This window comes from Pteropus medius, unplaced genomic scaffold, assembly GCF_902729225.1.
Source record: "Pteropus medius unplaced genomic scaffold, Ma_sr-lr_union100, whole genome shotgun sequence".
In the NCBI taxonomy this organism is placed as follows: Eukaryota; Metazoa; Chordata; class Mammalia; order Chiroptera; family Pteropodidae; genus Pteropus; species Pteropus medius.
In genome coordinates this window covers 8,756,668-8,782,049 of record NW_024354875.1, presented here as the reverse complement: position 1 = coordinate 8,782,049, position 25,382 = coordinate 8,756,668, and the positions used below count along the sequence as shown (strand labels likewise).

The 25,382-nt window shown below is 31.1% G+C and overlaps 1 protein-coding gene and 1 pseudogene across 1 annotated transcript in view; one reads left to right on the top strand and one right to left on the bottom strand.

Annotated features, from left to right (window-relative positions):
• The window catches only part of LRP1B (LDL receptor related protein 1B), a 1,647,539-nt gene that overhangs the window by 715,789 nt on the left and 906,368 nt on the right, over positions 1-25,382 (top strand). The window lies entirely within an intron of this gene.
• On the bottom strand, positions 22,413-22,530 carry LOC120597305 (uncharacterized; annotated as a pseudogene).

Here is a 25,382-nt window from a genome sequence, read left to right as displayed (position 1 = left end):
GTGGACATGTGGATCACGTGGCCATTCACAACATTGTATTTCCAGTGGTCAGAGCTGTTGGTTCAGAGATGGACACATGAGCTGCTTATAATCAATGAGAAACAGCAAACTGTTTTTTGTATTGTTGGAAGTGGAACTTATTTATATTTTTAAGATAATCTAAACTTTTAGCTGTTGAGAAATTCTTTATGGAGTATAACTATTAAAGCAGTACCCAAGAGTCAGAGCTAGGAAATAGAGAAAAGCTGAATCTAATGACATTGTTTCACCCTTTAAATAAAAAAGTGCCTAATTTCTTGACATTTTAGTTTTATAAGCAATAGATTTCTTTTTAATTTTATTCAATAATAATTGATATAGCTGAGGGTTGCTGAAATGGTTTTGTAACTAGATAAGAACTGACTCCACAAGGGCTTGAACTAAGAGTACTGAGGTCTGTGACATCAGTATCTGACTCATATATCCTTAATCCTCAGATACTAACTCTAACCTGTCACATAGTATTTTTTTATGCTATCTACTTTATGGTTAATAAAGATTTGTTTAATGAATTAACAAAATTTTCAACAAAGAACAAAGTTTTAAGAAAAGAAAGAGGGAACTCCATGACAAAGATGTTTTCTTCTCCTAAGTTCTTTAGACAGAGCATTCTTAAACATAATTCTCTAAATCCTCAGGAATAACAACATCATTATTATTCCTTACCTTTGTGGAACAAAATTCATATATGTCATTCCATTAAATCCTTTACTAACATACAATGAAGGGATAGCTATCGGCGGATATGTATATGTTTTCTTTAATTTTGCTTAAAACAGCAATTCTTACATATAGGACACCAAGAGAACAAGGAAGTATATCATAACTTTATCAGTTGAGAGTAAAAGTACCAAACAGCCAGTTACATGATGACACATCTCCTCCTTTTAAAGATAAAACATCTTTAAAAACTGCCAACATACTATTATTGAATGGGGAGATCCACGCTGTAGGTTTCTGCAAGTCAGATGCACCACTCACTGTTGCATGCACTGTCTCCAAGGAACAGGAGAGCCCAAATGAGGTAGGAGTGTCCATTCACAGTAGGTAGTGTCACTGCTTTTAAATCACACTTTATTTTTTTTTAAATCCTAAACAGTCTCCAAACATTTTGTGTCATCTGTAAGAATTTGTAAGCATACTTTGATTTTATTTTATTTCTTTTCTTTATAGTCATAAAGAAAAGTAAGCCTAAGAGAAAATCCAACTGTAAAGGCTAATCACAATGAAATCAAAGAGTTGGCATAATTATTACCAAATTTAATTAAAATGAATTGATAAGTACTAATATAGCTATTTTGGATTTCCATACTCCCTTTGCTATGTAGATGGTTCTTAAATGTCATGATAAATTGTATAAAATAGTGCCAAAGCATCTGACTATTCAAAGTGTGGTACATAGTCTAGCAGCATTGGCAGCGTCATCTGAGAACTTATTAATAAAGCAGAATTTCAGGCCCTACCCCAGACTTACTGAATCAGAATCAATCTTTTCATAAGATCCCCAAGTAGTTTGTATGCTCATTAAAGTTTGAGAAGCACCACTCTAGAACAGACTATTATAAGATGGGGATGTATTATTTCATATTAAAGTTAAAAATCTAGTTGTTTAAGATGTAGGTTTTCTAACATATTATCATCGAGCCTTTGCATTCCAATTCTTCCCTCGCAACCCAGCAAGACAGATTTGACTCATGTATTACATGTTGCTATATAAAATTGAAACAAGAAAAGCACGGCAGGTTCTAATTTGATATGCAGTGACAGACTATGTATCAAGAAGACTACATTGACAACTGTTTTATATACCTGAATATGCATGCAACAACTTGGCTAATCTCCAAAGTCAATGTTGGTTACATTTGATTGATAAAAATATGCTTCCTTATTCAAGGTCAAATTAATTTGTAAGAATTTTCTTTTGTCTACTGAGCAGTTTCCATGAGGAATCCCAGTTTGACATTAAAACTGTGCATGAATATTCTCACTTACATATATAAACCTTCCTTCAACTTCAGTGTGTCTGATGCAGTATATAAAGACACTAAAAAAAAAATCTCAAAATTTCAGTTTATTGAGACGTGCCTCACATGACCTGAAATAATTTAAAATTACAAATGGTACTTGAGATATACTGAGGTTACTTTTACACAAGAGTGGAGAAAAAAACCTATTTTTTTAGAGACTACATAATATACCTGCTTTGACAATGTTTATGGTTGAAGAATAAAAATATTTTAGGGCACGTTCATGAAAAACAGTGAAAAAGAGGCTTTTAGCCTCAAGAATAAGCATATTTGTTTATTGTATTATAAAACTATGTCAGTTTGCTCTACTCAAGTATACAATATGGCCTTTAGATGTTAGAATTAAGAGTGCTCTATCGAAATAATATTTGTCAATATTATTTGATCCAGGAAAAAGCTTAAAGCAGCTTTTGGTCTCTTTCCATATGAAGCCTTTTCATGTTTAGTAGAAGAAAAACTGAAACAGTTTAATTTTGTAGAATTGTTTTGCATTATAAGAAAGCTACAATAATAGTGAAAAGCTGTTCTCCCTTTGGGACTCTAATGAATATAAGTTTATCGCAATGATACAGTCTTTAAATAAATAAAACACATGGACATCTTTTCCAGTTATAGCCTGCAAACCTGAAAGTGGGAGCTTTTATCAGCAGAGTTTTAAGTAAAGCATTAGTAAAACAAATCACCTAATCTCAACAAATAAAGATGGATGAGATTTAACAGTCGATTTAAGATTTTTGGCAAGTACAGGATTCAACTCTCAAAGGAGCTCTTGATCACTTAAATTGTCTTTGAAGTAGCATTCTTATTTCTATATACAAACTTCTCCTCAAACATTTCAAACTTCTCCTCAAACAGAGAATGGCACTCCAGGCCTTTAATGTAGAGACCCCACCACCTAAACGATATACATCAGAGAGAAATGATTACAACTATCATCTGCTAAGCAATATGTTATGTTATTTTCATACTTAATCACCTCCCTAAATCTTCACAACAAACCTGCAATGCAATTATTATGTCCATTTTTACAAAGAAAGATTTAAGTTATCTTGTCCAAAGTCAAGCTAGAATAATAAATGGCCAGCTAGAATTCACAACTTGTGCTGTCTGACACCCAAGTAATCCTCTTTCTAATATACAATTCTGCTTTGAAGATCATCTTTAAAGTAGATGTTAGGGACTTTCACTAAATTATGAAACACCCTCCACCCTAGTTCATTTGTTGGAGCCCTAAGTCCCAACGTGACTATTTTGGAGATAGAATCTTTAAAGAGGTAATTAAAGTTATTAAATGAGATCATAAGGGTGAGGATCCGATCTATTATGACTGATGTCCTCATAAGAAGAGGAAAAACACCACAATGTGAGTGCACAGAGAAAAGGAGGTGTGAGGACACAGTGAAAAAGCAGCTAAATGCAAGTTAATAAGAGGACTTAAGAGAAATCAATCCTGTTGGCACCTTAACCTTGGCCTTCCAGGCTCCAGAGCTATGAGGAAATATATTTTTGTTGTTTAAGCCACCCAGTCTGTGGTATTTTGTTATGGCAACCCTAGCAGACTAATATAGAAACACTATTAAAAATCAAAATCTATGCAATAAAACAAAACAAACAAACAAAACAAAACAAAACAAAACAAAACAAAAAACACAAAAAACTTAAGTCTAGAGACTAGGGAAGGATCTAGAGATACAATGTCTCAGTATTTTGTGTGGCAACCTCATTCAGTTATATCAAAACAAGAAGTATTTATTGAATATTTACTATATCTCTGCCAAGTCATTCTACAATACAGGGAGCAAGGTTTTAGAGGCTCCAGATTTGGCATGTCTTTGTAATCTCTATAATTCTCTTTTGTGGAAACATCTTTCTATATTATAGTTTAAGAAAACTTGACATTTTAGCACTTTGTTAAATACAAAACAGCCAATCCCTAAAGCCAAACCTCCTAATACTTATTGTGAACACTCTTTTCCTAGGACTGTGATGAATTGCAAATGAATAGTGTGGCAGATTTTGTTTACTGAGAATATATCATCTTTCCCAGTTGCTCATTTCCTCTATATACCTTTTCTCTATGTACTTCTATACTTCCAGAACATCTTTTGAAATATATGTGGCACTTTTTCCTCAACCCTGGGGGATTGGAAAATATTTGTGTAACACAGATGACTGGCCAATCATCACTTCTAAGAGGTGTCTTCCTTTTTGCTCTTGGCTTTTTATTTTTGAGGGTATCACATTTTTAAATGATTTTATTTACACAATATTTCTTCAAAGGTGCTGCTCTCTTTCAAAGCGATACAATGGAATTGAAGAGTATTGAGAACTCTAAGCTAAAAAAATGTACTGCTTTCTCGGTTTAGTCTGACTAGTGGGAGAAAAAAAAGTTTTTCATGTAATAATGTTGTTAAATGACAAGGCAATCAAGCACTCAGACTTCATTTTTCATGTGAAAAGACAAACTTATAACTAGTATTGTGGGAGACATGAGACATGACATTTGCAATCAAAAGAGCTTGACTTTAAAAAGAAAAGAGTCTTACAAGGCTGTCCAAGACAGAAGATTATTCTTGTCAGAATCATTAGTTCTCCATTAAATTCAAATAGAATCAAGCCTTTGTTAAATTACTGGGAGATGATTCTCCTGTTAGAATCTGACCTCTTGTACAAGTTTCTTGGGAAGGAACAGCAGTAGTACAATGAAGTTTAAGGTTACCACTGAGACTTACAGTAGAAAATCATTTTTTTAATATGAGATTTTGGTCAAATATTAAAAAAAAATTCAATAGCCAAAAAACCTTGTGATACTAATGTAGACATGTGAAAGGAAGGCAAAGACAGCAGCTAGAGGATTTTCTGCCTTCTACAGAGGTATCCTCTGAGTTTTGTAATACCAGGTAATCACAGAGACAATTAAAAGATCTGAAAGGCCCTCTGCAAGATAAGTGTCAGGAGGATGAATTTAATCTCTGATCAAATGTAAATGGCCATCAAAGTCATAGAACCTTCTCTCAGTGCATTGGACCATTCTTTTTGGATGAAATAATTAGAAAAAGGGTTCTAGGGATAGAATATACAGGGAGTTGTGTGTAATAATTTATATTTAAAATACATTTGTGATATACAATAGTTCTTTTATATCAATCTTTAGTGGAAGTCTCTATCAAGTTCATTTTTTACATATGTATAATTCAAAGCTCAGAAAAGTTGTATGTCTCATCAAATAAGTGTCAGAGATAAGAATATATCTAAATTCCATTGGTTCTAACTCTAGAGCTCTTTATGAGAATATCATAACAGTTTCTACATATTTATTTGGATATCATAAGAAGGAAATGGCTAACCACTTCTTTTCACTCTTTCTACTTGTCCTTTTTCCTTTCCTCCTTTTCTTTCTTCTCCTCCTCCTCTTCTCCTCTTCCATATATTGATTGATTGTGTGTATATGTGTTTTTTGTTTGTTTTTAATTTCAGAATCTGTAATCTTTAATCCTTAGGCTACTGGGGAGAGAACCAACTTTTCTGAAAATTTATTGTAAATTACTTTTTTTAAAGCACTTTAAATAAGTTTAATTGCTTAGCAAGGGGGAAAAAAAGTCTCTTGACTTTCTTTTAACTATACATGTACTAAGAGACTCAGAAATAGTTTTAAATTGTACATATTAAGCAAAATGTAGTTAATTTGTAATTATATGAATGTTGGTGATTATGAAATTGTGTAGTTGCATGTATGAAAAATAAAAATCCTCAAAATAAATATCTTATTAAAAAGACAACAGTGTTAGAAAAAGTATGGTCTGAACATAATAGCCAAGCAGCCCCTGCAAGATCTTTAAAACCTAATTTCCTTAAAAGTACGTTTCTATTTAGAATTCATGATACAGAATATGGAAATGGTTATAGTCACTGTCCAGCACCTTTTGTTTTCAATTAACACAGTGATGAAAAGATAAAAATGTTGAGAAAAGGTAATGGTTTTGACCCAAAAGGCAACAAGTAAAATTTGAATGAGAAATATAATGAATAGAGAGATGTCCTTACAGAGTTAAAAACAGAATTAATTTGAAACTGATGCATAAAGACTTACAGAAAGATTGAGAAAAAACAAAGGTGGCAAAAAAGAATATAGATATTTGAAGAAAAATAATGAGCGAAACATGGAAAATAAGAAAGAAAGTGAGAGTACTTAATGATAGAAAGAGAGATAAAGGTAGAAGTGCAGGGAAGAAATTGCACATATATTGTTTCTAAGAGCTCAGTTCTCTGAGTAATTGTATACATGTTTCTGCTTCCAACATAACCACCAACTTCCAGTGACCGGTAAATGCTCTAAGAATGATTTTTCTATGAAGTGCCACCTTTGGAAGCATAAGTTGCCAGTTAATTTAGTTCTAATTTTCTCCTTCCAAAAATATTAGGAATCCAGGACAGAGTAAAATAGAAGCATCAAAAGAGTGTTTCTTGGCTTCTGAGTTTTGACCTAAATTCCCTCATCTAAGTGAACATACACTGCCTGTGTGAAAAGAAGCAAAACAGAACAAACTGTTCTTTGCTGATTCTAAAATGCCTCCATTTCATTTTAAATCCCCCAACACCAAAATGCTTTCAATGTTATTGATACATTTTGGATTACTTTTTCTCAAGTGTCCATTCTTTTCATAAAATTGTGAGAAAGTAAAAATTTCTAGGTAGAATACATGTGGCAAAACTCTATTACACCTAACATTTATATTCAAAGGAATTACCTAATTAAGGGAGAAAAAAGACTAGCCCAGTAAGGGATTCATCTATTATTACTACTCTAGGAAAATGGAAATACCTCTATATCAGTTAATCATAAGGAACCAGATAAGTTAATCTTTGATTTTTTTGAGATGTAATTGATATAACATAATATTAGTTTTAAGTGTACAACATAATTTTTCCAAATATGTTTAGAATGCAAAATGATCATCACAATAAACCTAGGTAACATCTATGACCATGCATAGATGTAATTTTTATGAGAATTTTTAAGATCTACTCTCTTAGCATTTTTAAATATACAATACCATATTATTAACTATAGTCACCATGCTATACATTATACCCATAAGACTTATTTATTTTATAACTAGAAGTTTGTAAATTTTGACCACCTTCATTCATTTTTCCTGTTCCCAAACTTTACCTCTGGAAACCACAAATCTATTCTATGAGGATTCTTTTCCGTTTTTTATATTTATTTTTCTGATTCCACATATAAGTGAGATGATACAGTATTTGTCTTTCTCTGTCTGATTTATTTCACTTAGCAAAATGTCCTCAAGGTCCATCATGTTTCCATAAGTGGGAGGATTTCCATATTTTCATGGCTGAATAATATTCTTGTGTGTGTGTGTGTGTGTGTGTGTGTGTGTGTATGTAATATTCTTATTCATTTATTTATTGGTGACACTTATGTTATTTCTATTATTGTAAATAAAGCTGCAATGAACATGGAGGGATACAGATATCTTTTTGAGTTAGTGGTTTAATTTCTTTCAGATATATATACAGAAAGAGAATTGCCAGATCATCTGGTAGTAGTATTTTAAATGTTTTGAAGAAATTCCATACTGTTTTCCACGAAAGCTACACCAATATACAATAAGAGCAACAGTACACCAGGGGTTCCTTTTCTCCACATCCTCTCCAACACTTGTAATTTCTAATCTTTTTGATAATAGTCATTTTAAAAGCTGTCACGTGGTATCTCATCATGATTTTGATTTGAATTTACCTGATGATTAGTGATGTTGAGCACCTTTTATGTACCTGTTATCCATCTGTATGCCTTCTTGGAAAAATGTTCAGATCCTATGTCTATTTTTAATCAGTTTTTTTTTTTTTTTTTACTATTGAGTTGTATGAGTTTGTTATGTATTTTTCATATTAACCCCTCATTAGATATATGATTCTCAAATATTTTCTCCCACTCTCTACTCTGCCTTTTCATTTTGTTGATGATTTCCTTTGCTATACAGAGGGGTGTTAGTTTCATGTAGTCTCACTTGTTTATTTTTGCTTTGTTGTCTTGCTTTTGCAATCAGATCCAAAAAATCATCACCAAGACTGCTGTCAAGGAGCCTGTTCTCTTTCAGGAGCTTTATGGTTTCAAGTCTTACATTCGATTTTTTAATCCACTTTGAGGTAATTATTGTGTACGGCCTAAGACAGTGGTCCAGGTTTATCCTTTTGCATGTAGCTGTCCAGTTTTCTCAACACCATTTATTAAAGAAACTGTCCTCTTCCATTGTATTTTCATCTTTGTCTTAAAATAATTGGCTGTATATGGGTTTATTTCTGGGCTCTACATTCTTTTACACTGATCTATCTGTTTTTATGTCAATACCATACTGTTTGGATCGCTATAGCTTCATGATATAGTTTGAAATCAGGAAGTATGATACTTCCATCTTTGTTCTTTCTCAATATTGTTTTGGATATTTGGGGCCTTTTACAATGCTATACAGATTTTAGGAGTGTTTGTTCTATTTCTGTGTGAAATGACATTAAAATTTTGAAAATGATTGCATTGAATCTATAGGTTTCTTTTTCTTGCCTAATTATTCTGGCTAGAACTTTCAATACAACATTGAATAAAAGTGGCAAGAATAGACATCCTTGTCTTTTTTCTGATCTTAGAGGAAAAGCCTTTAGCTTTTCACCTTTGAGTATGTTAGCTGTGGGCTAGTCATACATGACCTTTATTATGTTGAGCTGCATTCCCTCTCTGCCTGCTTTTTTGAAAGTTTTTTTTTTTTAATTGTGAATGTTGAATTTGATCAAGTGCTTTTATGCACCTATTAAGATGATCTTATACTTTTTATTCTTCATTTTGTTACATTGTTTATCACATTGATTGATTTGTAAATGTTGAACCATCCATTCCTGGAATAAATCCTACCTAATCATGGCATATGATCCTTTTAATGTATTATTAAATTCAGTTTGCTAATATTTCATTGAGAATTTTTTTGTATCTCTGTTTATCATGGATATCGATTTTTTTAAAAAAATACTAAATGTATTTTAACCTATTTTAGCACTTAAACTCTGATATATTTGTGTACACAGGTGCATGCATTTATATCCACACATAAAGAAAAACATCTTTGTGTGCAGTTGCCATCTATAATATAAACTTGTATGTATAGCTGTTTTATTTTAACTAGACTTTTAGAGCAGAAACTATCAATAATCATAATCCTAAAAAAATTAGAAAATAAATTATATCTCAGAAAAGAAATATTCATCAATATAACTATTCAGCCTGTACCTCATCTTTGAAAAACACTCAACTCACTTTATATAAAACCACCAAGGTACCCAGTCCACCTATCCTCCTAAAGGATCTCCAAGAAATGTCAAATAATGTAAGGGTAAGAATTGTGATCTTCTGAAGATATTTGTTTGAGGATCTAAAATTTAACTTGGCATTATTCAAAGGTTAAATGAGACTAGAGGAAAAAAAGGGTAAGGAAAAGAAGTAGCAAGTGTATACCTCTCTGTGATACAGAGATGCCAGAACTTAGAATAGTGACAAATTAGTAAACACTATTTATTTTGTGTATATAAACAGACAAGCCTACACAGTAAAATAGATAAATAATGTGAGTCAAGCCCAGAATTTCTATATGCTGTCAAATGCTTCTTGGAAGAAAAATGCTGGTGATAGGGAAAAGTTAAAGACTGGAATAACTTTAAGAGGAGGACTTTGAATAAGAAAGAGGGTGAGGAGATTTCACCCATGCTTCTTAATAGATATCATGTTTTCTGTTAAGAGACAAAATGGAGAGCAAGATTCTATTTCATCTTAAAGGAGGTGAAAATGAAAGAATGAGACAGAGAAAGGTTAAAAGTGTAATAAGTTTTATTTTTATATTGTCTACTTTTCTTTGCTTCTAAACTTCAAACTTCCCAATGTCTTTTATGTAATCTTAGACATTGATGTTTTTCATAAATCTTAGATTTTTCTATTTCTAATTTACATTATTTTACTCAAGGCATGTTAACAAAGAATAGTAACTACCTCTTGTCACAAAGTTTAAAAGCCTGTCCTGTATTCTTTCTTAAGTCTTATTTGTGTGTGTGTGCCCGTCTATGTGTGAGAGAGCAGAAGCAGAGGCATAAAGGGATATATCTAGCAGTTTCTCATGCTCATTTTTAATTATGTTATGATCTTCAAGTGACATTTTGAAGGAACTTGATCTCTGTAACTGTTAAAGAGAAGACTTAGTGAATGAAGGAATAGCTCACTATGTGCTAAGCATTATGTTAAATGCTTCACACAGATCATTGAAATTATCTTTACAATAAGCCTATGAGGTATAAGCTAATAATATCTATTTTACAAGTGAGCAAAATGAGTCGTAGAGAAATGAAGTACTTTGTGTAAGATCACAATTTTAATAAGATTATGCTCAATCCAGTGCTCAAATGATAGACTTTTTAATGACAGAACTCAGTTTTTAACTATTATAATTGCTAAAATTATAATGTAGTCAAATGTTTGGACTTCTTGAGTCTTATTATTTCTACACAGATTTTTATGTTATATTAAATTGAGATTAGAATGACTGTTTGTCTTTCTAGTATCCTAATATTCTTTCATTATCCCTTCTTTTGAAAAGATACTCCCTCTACTCATCACATCTAATTCTACCTTTTTCCTATCTGTGGTAAGAGAAGACAGCAATTGATCAAAACCAAGGCAATGAGAATCCTTTTGTGGAAATATTTAAAATAGAACAGAGAAATTACTAATCCCCTCATTTCCTGATGTTTATAGGAAGCTAATCTATAGTTGCAGATAAACAAACCAGCTAAATTGGGGGCAATGAAAATGAATGGAGAATCCTGGAAATACTTTACATGTCATTTTAGCCATGATTTCAAGATTTGGCAGAAATAATATCATGTGGTAAAAAAATACATCCTCAATTCAGAGTTGGATTACCTGGATTTGAATTCTAGTTATATATTTGCTTAGTTTTGATCCTCATTATTCGATCCTCATTATTATTTGAAAATGATAAAAAGACTTATAGCATCTCATATTGTCTTTAGGGAAAGTAAAATTATATAACATGTAAAAGTTCCCAGAACATATTATGCAATTAATAAAATTTATTGTCTTAGTTTAATGAGAACAAGACTATCTGCTATCAGGTTTGTGTACAGATATAAGTAAGGGAAAGATAGTCTGAGATATGGTCATTTTTAAAAAGCAATAAACAATTTGATATTCTCTATGTTGAATGTTTTCGAAGCCATATGTTATAAGAGAAGGATAATCTATAAATCTAAAATTTGACTTCTTTTTTGTCCAAATCGATGATTTTTTTCAACTTATGTAATGATAACAGTGCATGTTAACTCAATTAAGCAGTTTTCAGGCTCAGTAAAATATATTTTGATATTGTTAATGAGTATTCTTATATGATCTGAACTTATTAACAAACACAGAATCACTGAATCCATTATGTTCTTGTTGCTAAAAATTTAAAAATTATAGTAGATTTTCAGACAGATAAAAGCTCAAGTTGGTTCGTGGAGCTGAAGAATCAATATATACATATGGTTTTACTGATAACTTTTGCTATCAGTTAGAAATAACTTGCCTAAAAGAAAACTCAAACTGTTTCAAGCATGAAAGATAATTTTTGACATAATAATAGGAAATCCAGATATGTGTTTGGACTCAAAAGATGTCACCATGGCTCAATTTATCTCTCAATTTCTCTACTCAACTGACTTTGTTCTTAGTCCCCAGCAACCCAAGTTCAAGGTTTCACAAGTTCAAACCTTCTTTGCAATGGTTTATATTTGCATCTCATTGACTGTAATAAGGTAATGTGACCATCCCTGAGTCAATCACTATGACTAGAGGAATGTAATATGTTAATTAGTTTAAGCCCAGGTCTCATTTTTCACCTTGGACTAATTGGAGAGTCACACGAAAAGCACATGTTCCAGAAGAAAGTGGCCTTACCAGATAAAAAGGTTATCAAAATAATGGGAAATATATTCTAGGTAGCCAAAAATATTGTTACTACTGCCTCATTTGTTCCAAGAAGTATCTATATCTATAATCAAAAATATGTAATTCCACTTTTGAGTCATTTACTTTTAAAAAGATCTATAATCTTCATATAGGTATTGAGGTGAATATGGAACATGTTTAAACTTGTCATCTGTTGGTGACATTTTGATAACCAGAGAACTAAAGACCATTCACTTAATTCTTAGCATTTATTATATGTCAGTATCTTCCTACTTCTTCAATTAAAAAATGTATGGTGAAAATTCAGTTATTGGATTATAATTATTATTTTTTAAATTAATGAACTGGCAGTTTTTAGGTATGTCTAAGCCATTTTATCTGAAGTGCTTATATCAAGTGTAATAGGAATTATCTAAGTAATACAGTTGATGCAGAAAGGTTTGATATTAATGTATGGTACAGTTAATTTAACTGTACAGATTTTGGTTTTATAAAGGCTTTGAAGAAGAATGGCTAGAAAATGAAAGAAATGGCATACATCAACATAAAATATTAAAAAGGAAAAAGACTTTTCTTGTAACAATAGAACTCTCTTATATTTGCAATATAATTATGACCAAAGTGAACAGTTAGGAAAAAGAGAGTTATAATTCTGGAAGAGATTGATTATACAATATGCAGAAGTAGAATGATTAGAGGGTATAGTTGAGGAAATAAAATATTTTGGGTAATCTACTAACTTTGCACACCTCATTAAAAGTTATAATTGCACTTCTGTTTATGAATAAATTTTTTTGAGTTAACATGTCTAATAGTTTTGTTATTATTTCTATGTATTTATTATATTTCAAATACCAAATATTTAAAAGGATAACAAAATTATAATTGACACATTTTCTACCTATGAGAGAATACTGGACTTGAATTTTCCTAGGAGTTGCTCATACCTTTATTTATTTTCAAATGTTTGGCATTTTTTTCCAGAAATGTCCACCAACTTTTGTTTTGTTTATGTGTGTGATATATTTTTTTGGTTTTGTTTTGTTATTGGTGTAGCTGGATTTTATCCCCCTCTATATCTAGCAAAGTAAATAAGCACAAACTAAAGGACTATTCCCCAAGAGTGTATCAGATTTCTAGCAAGTAACAATTTTAATAATTATTCTTCCAGAAATGGTCTGTTTTCTTAGGCTACTGATTTATTACTTCACCAAAAGTAGAATGATTAAGCCACTGAATATACGTGTTGGCTGTGAAAATGCTGTAGGCTACTCACATGTCTGTAAAGTATGAAGTATGTTGAAACAATCAAGCATCCATGTCAATGTCTGTATATGATGGATGACCTTGATATACTCCCAGAGCAATAATATTGTCCAAGTGAGCTATTATAGACCCAAACTGGCCATTTATTTTTTGGTGGTGGCAAGCCCCTTAATTTCTGTAAGTCTTAACTTTTTTATTTGAAAAATGAGAATAATGGAGTATGCCTTATAGAAATATTGCATACACTTGGAAACACATTGAGACACTCTATATACTATAGAACAGAATTAGATTTCTACAGGTTTGCCTTTATTGAGATGTTATCTAGAGACATTTTGGAAGGTAGGGCTGATTTCACATACTGGGCTTCATAGAGTGCCATCACAGTACCATGGCATTAACATGGCTCTAAGTATGGTCCTCAGATTTATAATAACATAAATTTGATTCCGTTATTATAACCATAACTTTTTAAGAGGTCAGCATATAAAACCAGAGGTTAGTATATGATTTATATAAAATATATATTTTCAGTGTTCAGAATACTCATGTATCTCTGGCATACCTTGACTAATGTTAGAGTCCCTGGGAAATCACATAAGTGATAACAAAGTTACCCTAATAGATGGAAAATTTTGAGGAGTGGTTCTTCCAAGCTATGTAAAAACTCCTCCTCCACAGCAACGTCTATCTCCCATTTTTACCAATGATTCCCAGGCTCTTTTTTCTTTTCACTTGGACAGTACTAAACATTGAAAAATTCTTATTCTCTGACTCATTAAGGCTTTCTTACAATAGAATAATCTTTTTTTAAGATCATATAATACTATCGATTAGATTCAGCTTACTTACTTATAATCCTATTTCATACAATGAGTGCTTCCAGAGAGATGCATTTCTATATTCAAATCTGGCCCCCAGCCCAAAATGTAACCTCAATTCTCTCCATCTTGGGGTATCTCGGTATGTGGCGCATATTTCAAAGCCATACTGCTCACTAGAATTACCTGTGAGCCTTTAAAAATATTGAAATTGTGGGCCCACCAATTAAACATTCTGATTAGATAATATGACATAAATATTGCTATTATTATTTTCTTTTTACCGATTAGGTAACAGGCACAGGATGTTTAAAGTTAATTATAGAATGAGGGTTTTTTTTTTTTTTCCTCCAGACAACTTTTAGATTTTTATTTTTTGGGAAATATTTAAAAATGGGATTCATTCTCTTTTGAGATAGTCTATGTATAATCATTGCCAGAGGGAGAAAGATGGATGACATTTTAATGGCCTATGATTCTACAACTGTTTAAAGGGACTAAATTCATAACTAAATGAAAAATTTACTCCTACCATGGAAGGGTCTATCTAAAATTACAAAGCTATATAAAAGTGAATATGATCATTAAATTTCAAGTACCAGTTCTTAGAAAGGGTCACACATTTAAAATAAATAGTATTATTGTATTTCCTATTGTATGTTACCTAGATATTCTATAATTAGAACAATCCATTATTTCTTAATATATAGTCTTCTAAATAACCTTATGATGTACACTAGAGTTATTTTAAAATTACAGATGGTGAAATCGAAACCCAAAAGGTTAAATGACTCCCAGAGTTAAAACACAAATTTGTCAAAAAGCTATTTCTACCATAAGGATGTAGTACTATCTGGTCTGACCAATACACTGCAAGAATCATTTAACTTACTACTAGAATTAGCCAAGCTGTGAGAGTTAAGGGAACAATCTTCCATAAGTCACTCTGATACTAACTGAAAGTTTGGGGGATTCCCTAAACCATTCTCTATTTTGATAATTCATGATGAGAACTCACAGAACTCATGGAATATTATTATATTCACAGTTATAATGTCAGAGGGGAAGGCTTTACATTAAAATCAGACAAAGGAAAAGACTCATAGGTCAGTCTGGGAAGATTTTAAATGTAAAGCTTCTGTGTCTTCCTCTGTGAGATTGACTTTTCCAGTATCAATGTGTCAACTAGGGGAGCTCACTTGAGCCTCAGTGTCCAGAATTTTTATTGGGTCATTATTGCATAGTTCTGATTTATTTATTGCCCATGTGGTTGAAATCAATCGATTCTCAAGTCAACTGATACCACAAGACCTGAATCCCACTCTAAATCAATTCATTTCTGGAGTGGCCTTCTCCTGCCCCAAATACACACTCCTATCAGGTTCATGACATAGTTTTCCTCCCAGAAGACAAGGGCAAATGTGAGACCTTTCTTTGAACAAAGCTACATTCTTTACTACGCACCTTTAAATGCTTTATACATTCATCTGTTTATGGCCATATATTTATTTAAGAGCTATTTATTTAGTAACTACTCTATGACAGATCCTTTGCTAGGTGCTGAAAATTAGTAAAGAAAAGAAACATGGTCCCTGCCCTTATAAAATTTGTAAGGGAGTAAATAGTAGAATAGAATCACATAAATCACCATATAATTAAAACTATTGATAAAATAGATGAAGGAATGTATAGTATTTTATTAAAGAACAATGTAAGGACCTAATATAGACAAAGAACTCAAGGAAAGCCTTGTTGAAAAAGGCACATGCGAGCTGTTTTAATAGCCTGCATTAGTTAAATTAAAATCAGATTTAGTAATGTTGACCATGAACGATTTCAGACGGTACTTAAGATAGTTGACTTTTGTTTATTTCTTAAGAAAAAAATAATACTCCTGTGAAACCAGGAATTATGAAGCACTTAAGCAGCTCATACTTAATGTTATTTTATATATAGTCATTTCAGTTCAATAAATAATTATGTATTGAGTAGCTATCATAATCACTCTTCTAGGCATTGAATAGACAACCAGCAGTGAACAAAACTGGACAAAACCTCAGTCCTCAAGTAGCTAACATTCTAGTGATTTAAATAACTGGGTTTAAACTCTGCAGGTAGTTGTAGAATGGTATCTTAGAATGTTGGATCATGCATTAGGCTGCCTTTTGAATACCAGCCTTACCACGAAATATCTATGTGACCTAGGTAAGTCAATTTCTCTGTGACTAAATTTCTTCATCTGTAAAACGTGGATATTGAAAATTCTTATCTTTTACAGTTATTGTGACACTAAAACTTCACTACTTAAAAAAACACTTTAACTTGCACTTAGAATGTGTTTGATATATGTTGTGTGTTATTTTAGAGAGGAAGCATGATTTGTTAGAAAAGCTGCTGGATAAATCAGTTCAATAATATTTAAATATCAACTTCAGTTTTAAAGCCTTTGTTTTTCACTAACTATAGAATGACTATATGCTTCACATTTCTTGACCTCTGTTTCTTCGTTTTAAAATGAAGGGTTAAGATAGCTTATCACTAAAGTCTTTTTAATCTATATTTAATTTTACATCTTTGAATTATTTCATGACTTTTTATGACCTTAGGTGAGCTCCTAGAGGCCAGGCCATGCTCCTTTGTATTTAACTTTGAGGAGAACCTAGTACAAAGTAAGAACTACCTTATTTTTTATTATGTTTCTTAAAAACTTAAAAAATATTTCTTAATCAGAAGTCCCATGTTAATTATAATCAAGTTAACATTTGTGTCTAAGGTGGAAATCAACCAGGCACAGACTTAGCTAATGAGTTCTCAAGGAAAAACACAATTTATTAAGGTGCTACTAGAAAGTTACACTTGTGCAACTTTAGTCTTGTGTAGTCACCAAAAGAAAATTAAGTTTGGCAGGAATTAGAGACCAGATGCTCCACTGTATTTTGTTGCTGTTTTTACTTTCCTCAATAGAAAGATTGGGGGTAGTGGCTTGGAAGTTCCCTCTTAATAAGAGATGGTCAGGAAAAAGACAGCTAGAAATTGCTTTCCTATAAAGATAAAGTAAGAACTAATTTACCACTGTCCTAGTGAATCTCATGATTCACTTCAACAGATCAAGGTAGATTTTAGTGATCAAAAGGGTGAAATGCTAAGGAGATGTCCAGGAGACAGTAAGCAATTGCCCTATTGACTGCTACTGATTTCAATAAAATTAGTTCAAATCATTGATGTTTTTTTTTCCTTCCCTAAATTGTGAAACTTGTTAAAACCCAAATTAAATTTTGGATATCCATTATAATCTAAAGAAGACTTGGGTTTTAAAGAAAACTGATGAAATTGACAGGATATAAATAAAACAATGAAACAATTAAAATAAGAATCTCTTTGGAAAACAAAAAAGTGAGCATTTTTAGAATTGCTCAAAATCTTAGAGACATACCAGTTTGAAATAAGTTGAAACAGAAATTACACATCCCTGATAATTAAAGGAAGATCACCAAAGAAAAAGGCTTGGCAAAATGCATCAGTAGAAATATAATATAAACATAGGCTGTGAAACTGGAAGACTTTGGAACCTTAGGAAAGAAATATAATAATATTAGCAAAATGTCATAATATAGAAATATTGAACAAAGATCCTTGAAGGTAGATGTTATACTAAAAAGAAATATTAGCTGCTTTGAAAAATATATTTATAAAATTACTAAAGCCAATATACTGTGAAAATCACTTAAAAGCAATTTATTTTTTCAAATTTTATTTTTTAGTGCTTATTTTGGCAGCACATATACAAAATTTATTTTTTACATAAATAACAAGTAAATAAAATGTATTTATTAGCCGAATTTATTTAACAAATGCAATTTAATTGTAAAAAATTATATTGTCTGAAGATAAAAATGATGAAAAATAATGATGTTCTTATTTAGCTGTAAATTATATAAAAAACATTGTAATGCATCATCATGCTGGGAAATCACACTTGTTTTAGATTCATAGCAACTTAGTCATTAAAGATATTTTATAGTGCATTGCATTATAAATTAAAATTTTTACTATGAGTTTGTTTAAAAGCTATTTTGATTTTTCTTAACACAAAATATATTTATATTAATACTCATTCAAAATTAATTTTTCCTGACTCTTAAATGTTGGAATAGAATTCTGTGATTATTTAACATATACTTTGTATTTTAGGAACCTAACTTTAAATCATAAAGCAATATAACTGCATAGGAAAAATATTATTTATAGCTAAATATGAACATCTCTATTTTTCATTTTTCTTTGTCCTCCATGACAATATAAATTTTTAAAATTAAATCACTTGTATTAAATAAATTAGTCTTCTTTCCCATGAACTTTTAAATAGAACCATAATTTTAGAATACCTACGAGTTGATGTCATGCTTTAAATTTTAACTTAAATAAATAAATAAATAAGTTTTAACTTAAAAATTTTCAAATTGCTATATATATCCAAGTCAGGACTCCAATATATACATATCAATACATACATATGCATATACATATGAACATATATATACATATATAGATAATATTTGCTTTACCATTTTCCTATTATTGAAGATAAATGCTTATTTTTAAAATTGTGTTATCACAAATAACATGAGCATACCTATTAATAAATATAAATATTCTATATTTTATTTTATACATAAATTCTGAGATCAGTGATTTGTCAGAGGGCAAAAACCAAAACTATTTTAACATTTTTCCCATTTAGAAAAAAAAGTGTGGCTCTATGCCAGCATTAATTTAACAGGAAATGTTTCCTGTTTGCCCTGAGAATACTCACTGGTGGCGATTGTGGCTGCAGCATTTACTCCAAGGTAATTCGCAATTATAATCCTAAACTTACCCCCCAAATTCTCCATGAAATACTTTGCTTTTATTATTGTTTTCACATCTCTCTAGCATATTAAAAGTCTTTGGAAACAAATGAGATCATTCTATTTATAGCATTCTGTTTTCAGTGGTCATGGTATTTCAATTTACAAAATACAGTAATTCTTCGCTCAAAATGTCAAATCCTAGAAAACATAGCATTCCTATGTATGATGTTAAATTAACGCTGGCGAGCTGCACTTTTTTTTCTAAACAGGAAAAGGGTTAAAGCATTTTCTCTCTTTTAACTAAAACATATTGTGGAGTTTGGGTACTAGGGTATGTAAATCTTAGTTAGAAAAAGTAAAATGTCATGTTAGAAAGAAAGTCATGTAGTGACTGGTAGCGTCAATAATTTAAATTTATAAAAATAATTGCCAAGATATCTTTTCATTCTACTGAGTAGCACAATTTTAACGTATGCATGTATGCACGGTGACTATTCAGTGCGTTCCATCAGATATTCCAAAGCTATGCTGTGTTCTTAAAAGATATCTGATTCTAACAGCCATTAAAGACAATCATTGTTACTCCTGTTTCACAGATGATCACAGGAATCAAGATCTCAGAGGGAAGAAATGACATGCCCAAACACATAATTATTGAGTGGCAAAGCAAGAAAAATAACATATTTTTGAGCCCAATGTTGAGAAAACTGTAAGATTGCAAATGTACTCTGCAGCATATGAAAGTTGAGTCATATCAACCTACTTGTTATTTCTCTAAATAGTATTCTCTCTCTCTGCTATGAATTTACATGTTTCTTCCTTCTGGACATATTTCTTTATACCAGAAAACTTTACATTTCTCTTTTTCATTTAACATATTCTCGTTATTTATAACTGCGTTAGAGATTCTTCTTCTTTTTTTCAAGACTTTAATTTTTAGAACAGTACAGTAGTTACCACACATATTTAAAATAATGTATATATTATTATTAATTAAAGTTCATAGTTCATTAAGAGTTTTTACTTAATGTTCTTCATCTGTTCCAGAATCCCATGCAGGACTCTAAACTGAATTTTGTTGTCATGTCTACTTAGACTCCTCTTGACTGTGGCAGTTTCTCAGCCTTTGGTGGCTGGTAATTTTGAGGAGTACTAACCAGATGTTTTATAGGATGTCCTACTATTGGAAATTGGTAATTTTCTGAGGCTAATACTAGGGTTACAGATTATTAGGAGGAAGACCACACAGGGGAAGTGTCATTTTCAATACATCATATGAAAGGTACATACTGTCCACATTGTCTATGACCATTCATGTTCACTTTGATCACTTGGCTGAGGTAGTATTTGTTAAGATTCTTCTCAGTAAAGTTGTTCTTTTTTTTCTCCCTTTTCCATTCTGTTTTATTTGGATTTAAATAACTTTTTTTTTAATCCCCCCCAAGTACTTTATTTTTGCTTTATTAGGGGAGGGGTAGGGGCTGATTTTTTTTTTTTTTTCCCTCATTGTTGGACAGACGGAGAGCTTTGGTTATCTCCATGCCCTAAGCACAAATCGCATAGTGTGTTATATGGGAAATATTTAAGTAAATATTTGTTGAATAAAATGTTTTATAATAAATCGAAAAATTTTAAACTCAAAACAAGTTTATTTTATTTTCTGTTCTGTTTTGTTTATTCTTTTTTTCTTTTTTTAGATTCTGCATATAAATGAAAACATTCAGTATTTCTCTTCCTCTGTCTGACTTATTTCACTTAGCATAATGCTCCCTAGGTCCATCCTCAATTGGGAAGATCTCATTCTTTTTATGGCTGAGTAATATATATATACCACATATATACCACACACATATATATATATAACATGTGTGTGTGTGTATGTGTGTGTGTGTGTACATATATATAGAGAAAGACCACAACTTCGTTATCCATTCTTCTGTTGATGGACACCAAGGTCGCTTCCATATCTTGACTATTGTCAAAAATGCTGCCATCATTTTAGAGATGCATATATCTTTGCAAATTAGTGTTTTTGTTTTCTTTGGATTTTCTTTGGATAAATATCCAGAAGTGGTATTGCTAGGTCATATATCAGCTCTATTTTTAATTTTTGAGGAATCTCCATACTGTTTTCCATAGTGGCTACACCAATTTATAGTTCCACCAACAGTGTACGGTGATTCTCTTTTCTCCACATCTTCACCAAAACTTGCTATTTGTTGGTTATTGATGATAGCCATTTGACAGGTGTGTGGTGATATCTCGTGAGTTTGATTTGCATTTTTCTGATGATTAGTGATGTTAAGCATCTTTTCATATGTCTTTTGGCCATCCGTATATCTTCTCTGAAGAAATGTTTACTCATATCCTCTGACCATTTTTTTTTATTGGATTGTTTATTTTTTTGTTGTTAAGTTACATGAGTTTCTTATATATTTTTAATATTAACCCCTTATTGGATATAACATTTGAGAATATCTTCTCCCATTCAGTGGGTTGTCTTTTTGTTTCATTGATGTTTTTCTTCTCTGTGAAGAAATTTTTACTTTGATGTAGTCCCATTTGTTTAGTTTTTCTTTTGTGGCCCTTGCTGGAGAAAACAGACCCAAAAAAGATGTTGCTAAGAATTATATTGAAGAGTTTACTGCGTATGTTTTCTTCTGGAAGTTTTATGGTTTCATGTCTTACATTTAAGTCTTTAATTCATTTTTAGTTTATTTTTGCACATACTGTAAAAAGATGGTCCTATTTTATTTTTTTACCTATATCCGTCCAGTTTTCCTAACACTGCATATTGAAGAGACCGTCTTTACCCCATTGTGTAGTCATGCCTCCTTTGTCATAAATTAATTGACCATATAAGCAAAGATTTTCTTCTAGGCTCTCCATTCCTTTTCATTGTTCACTATATCTGTTTTGATTTTTCTGGCTTTGTATTATGGTTTAAAATGAGGAAGCATGATTTCTCCCACTTTGTTCTTTCTCAAGAGGTCATTGCCTGTTCAAAGTCTTTTGTGGTGCCATATAAATTTTTGCATTAAATGTTCTAGTCCTAAAAAGAGTGCCATTGGTATTCTGAGAGGGATTTTATAGAATCTGTATATTGCTTTATGTAATGACATTTTAACAATATTAATTCTTCCAATCTATGATTATGGTTTATTATTTCATTTATTTGTATCTTCTTCAGTTTCTTTGTGCAGTATCTTATAGTTTTCAGAGTAAAGGTATTTCATCTCTTTGGTTAAATTTATTCCTGGGTATTTCATGCTTTTTATTTATTTATTTTTTAGGCGAGGCAACCCTTGGTTGTCCTCATAGATTACAAGGACCTTGTCAGCTTACAATCTCTTATTTATTATTATTTTTTTATTTTTTATGCCTACAGCACCTGGTCTTCCTAGGTGGTCTCCCATCCAAGTACTAACCAGGCCCAAACTGCTTAGCTTCTGAGATCAGATGGGATCCAGCTTGTTCAGGGTAGCATGGCCATAGACTATTTTATGCTTTTTAATGCAATTGTAAATGGCATTGTTTTCTTAATTTCACCTTCTCATTTTTCATTATGGGAGTATAATAACACTGGACGTGGTTCTATAGTGTAGTGATTAGCACATCTGCTTTACACGCAGAAGGTCCTGAGTTCATGTCATGATCCATGGTCTATGGCCATGCCACCCTGAACAAGACCGGTCCTGTCCTATCTCAGAAGCTAAGCAGGATCGGGCCTGGTTAGTACTTGGATGGGAGACCACCTAAGAAGACCAAGTGCTATAGGAATAAATAATAATAATAAATAATGATAAAAAATTATTTCTGTATACTTGTTTTTTCTCCTGCAATTTCATTGATTTCATTTATAAAATCTAATGATTTTTAGTGGAGTGTTTAGTTTTCTATACGTAGTGTCATGTTATCTTCAAATAGTGAAAGTTTTACTTCTTCCTTTCTGATTTAGATGCCTTTTATTTATTTTCTTGTCTGATTGCTGTGACTAGGATTTCCAATAATTTTTTTAAATAGAAATGATGATAGTGGGTATCCTTGTCTTGTTTCTGATCTTAGAGAAAGAACTTTCAGTTTTCACCATTGATCATATTGAGTATAATATGAACTGTGGGGTTTCCATACTTAACCTTTATTATGTTGAGTTATGTTCCTTCTATACCCACTTTTTGAGAGTTTTTATCATAAAAGGATGTTGAATTTTGTCAACATTTTTTGTGCATCTATTGAGATGATAATATGGTTTTTATCTTCCATTTTCTTGATGTGATGTATCATGTTGATTAACTGATGGATGATGAACTATCCTTACATTCCTGGGATAAAACCCAGTTGGTTTTGGTGTATAATCCTTTAAATGTATCATTGAATTCAATTTGTTAGTATTTTGTTGAGAATTTTCGCATCTATGTTCATCAGGGATATTGGCTTATAGTTTTCTTTTTTTATAATGTCTTTGTCTGGTTTTGTGTCAGAGTATCAATACAAGTTTTAATGAGCCAATATGGTAAAATGGGCAGTATCTTGGAATATATTTGACATAAAATTGGATATAACATTAAAATGTGTGACTTTAGTTTCAATATCTTTTTTACAATTAGATAACATTAACAGAAAACATTTTTAATGTTTTTAAGCAATTGAATGATTTGTAAAAAACAATAACACAAATAGTCAATATATAAAACAGAAAGTTGAGTGGATGTTCTTGTCGAATAGGAGGTCGATTTTTATAAAGATAAAAAAGGGTACTAGAAAAATTTTATTATGTAACTATTTTAAAAAGCAAAATACACTAATATTGATCCTGTTCAACACAATTACTTCTCAAAAAGTAAAGTATTTTAATTACATTAATAAAATAGGCTCTGAAATATGTTTTTACCTATGGAGTGAAAAATTTTCAAATACTGCTGTCTGAGGTAAGAAGTATCTTATCTAAATGTTTCATATAATTCTATCGGAGTGTTTTTTATTCTTTGAATTTGTATTTTAATTCCAAAATTATGCTTTGAAGATTCTTTTTTGTTTTAACCCCAGAAATGATAGTGGTAACATTGCTTTTGAAATAAGTGGTCTTTAAGAGAGCAATAACACACCTTATATTCATGAATGGAGATAAATTTCCTCAAAAGTGTTTTTATTTTTCTTGGCCTGGAACATGGCATTTTGCATTTTTTAGAAGGCATGCTCAACACGAAGATATTTGGGCTTATTATCTGTGGACTTAGAAGTTAATCATTTGCTACATAGTAAAAACTCTCTTTAACATGAAGTCCTTATTCCTTCCCAAAATAAAAATTTAAAATCTCCATGTTTCATAAACATGAGGATAATAACTGAATTTTTTTTTTCTTTTCTCTTTGATCACTGATATCTGTTTAACATTTTCAGATCTAAATATTTCATTTTACATCTTAGAATATGAACTCTGTCTTACCTGAAATTAAATGAGTTACAACTGTTATTCAAATAAAACTGCTTCCTCAGTATTGTAGTTTACTATTTGTTGAGGCTATAAATTTATTGTTATTCAATAGTCTCATACCCTATAATAAATATGGCATTAAATAAAGGCAAAGAACAATATCCATTTTTCATTATTAAAGTTATATAAGCAACCTATTATAAAATTAGTACTGTCTCCTTCCCAAATCCTATGTTTTTTAATTAAAATATAACTAATACTAAAATTTTATGGAGTTATTTCAGAATAGTTGGTGGATGATATTTTAGTTTTAAAATATTTCTATTATAATCACTTAATTTGTTAAATCCTCCATGTCCGTTGATGTTTCTACCATGAAATAAAGCCAAGGCTATCTAAATTACAAAGGAGATTTTCACTCAAGGTTATCAGTTTTTTACATATTCTTTCTTTTCTGTGTTCCTCTTATGGAATAGGAAAGAGACTGTATTGAATGTTCATGATCAAAGACCATGAAATCTTATAGACCTTGACCTGAATTCTAATTCCTGTGTTATGAGCTTTGAAAAAGGGTACAATTTGTTTAAACTCTTTGAGACTTTATTTCTTCCTCCATTAAATGAGAATAAAATACCAACTCCTTACATAGATTTGCAGTGAAGATTGAATACAAATATATATTTGGCACATTGTTAGTATTAGTAAGTAGCAAATATGTAAAATGAGAGTATGGAGAAATAAAGAAAACCCATATATTTAGATTTTCTACAGGCTGCAGAGTCTATATCCCCATAACCATAAAAACATCGTCCCCATTGGGCTTTGCTGTTCTATTATTTCCCAGTTTGTCTTCTCCTTTTAGAATCTTTAAACGTAAAAGAAAAAGTGAATATATCCTATGTATTCTACGTATAC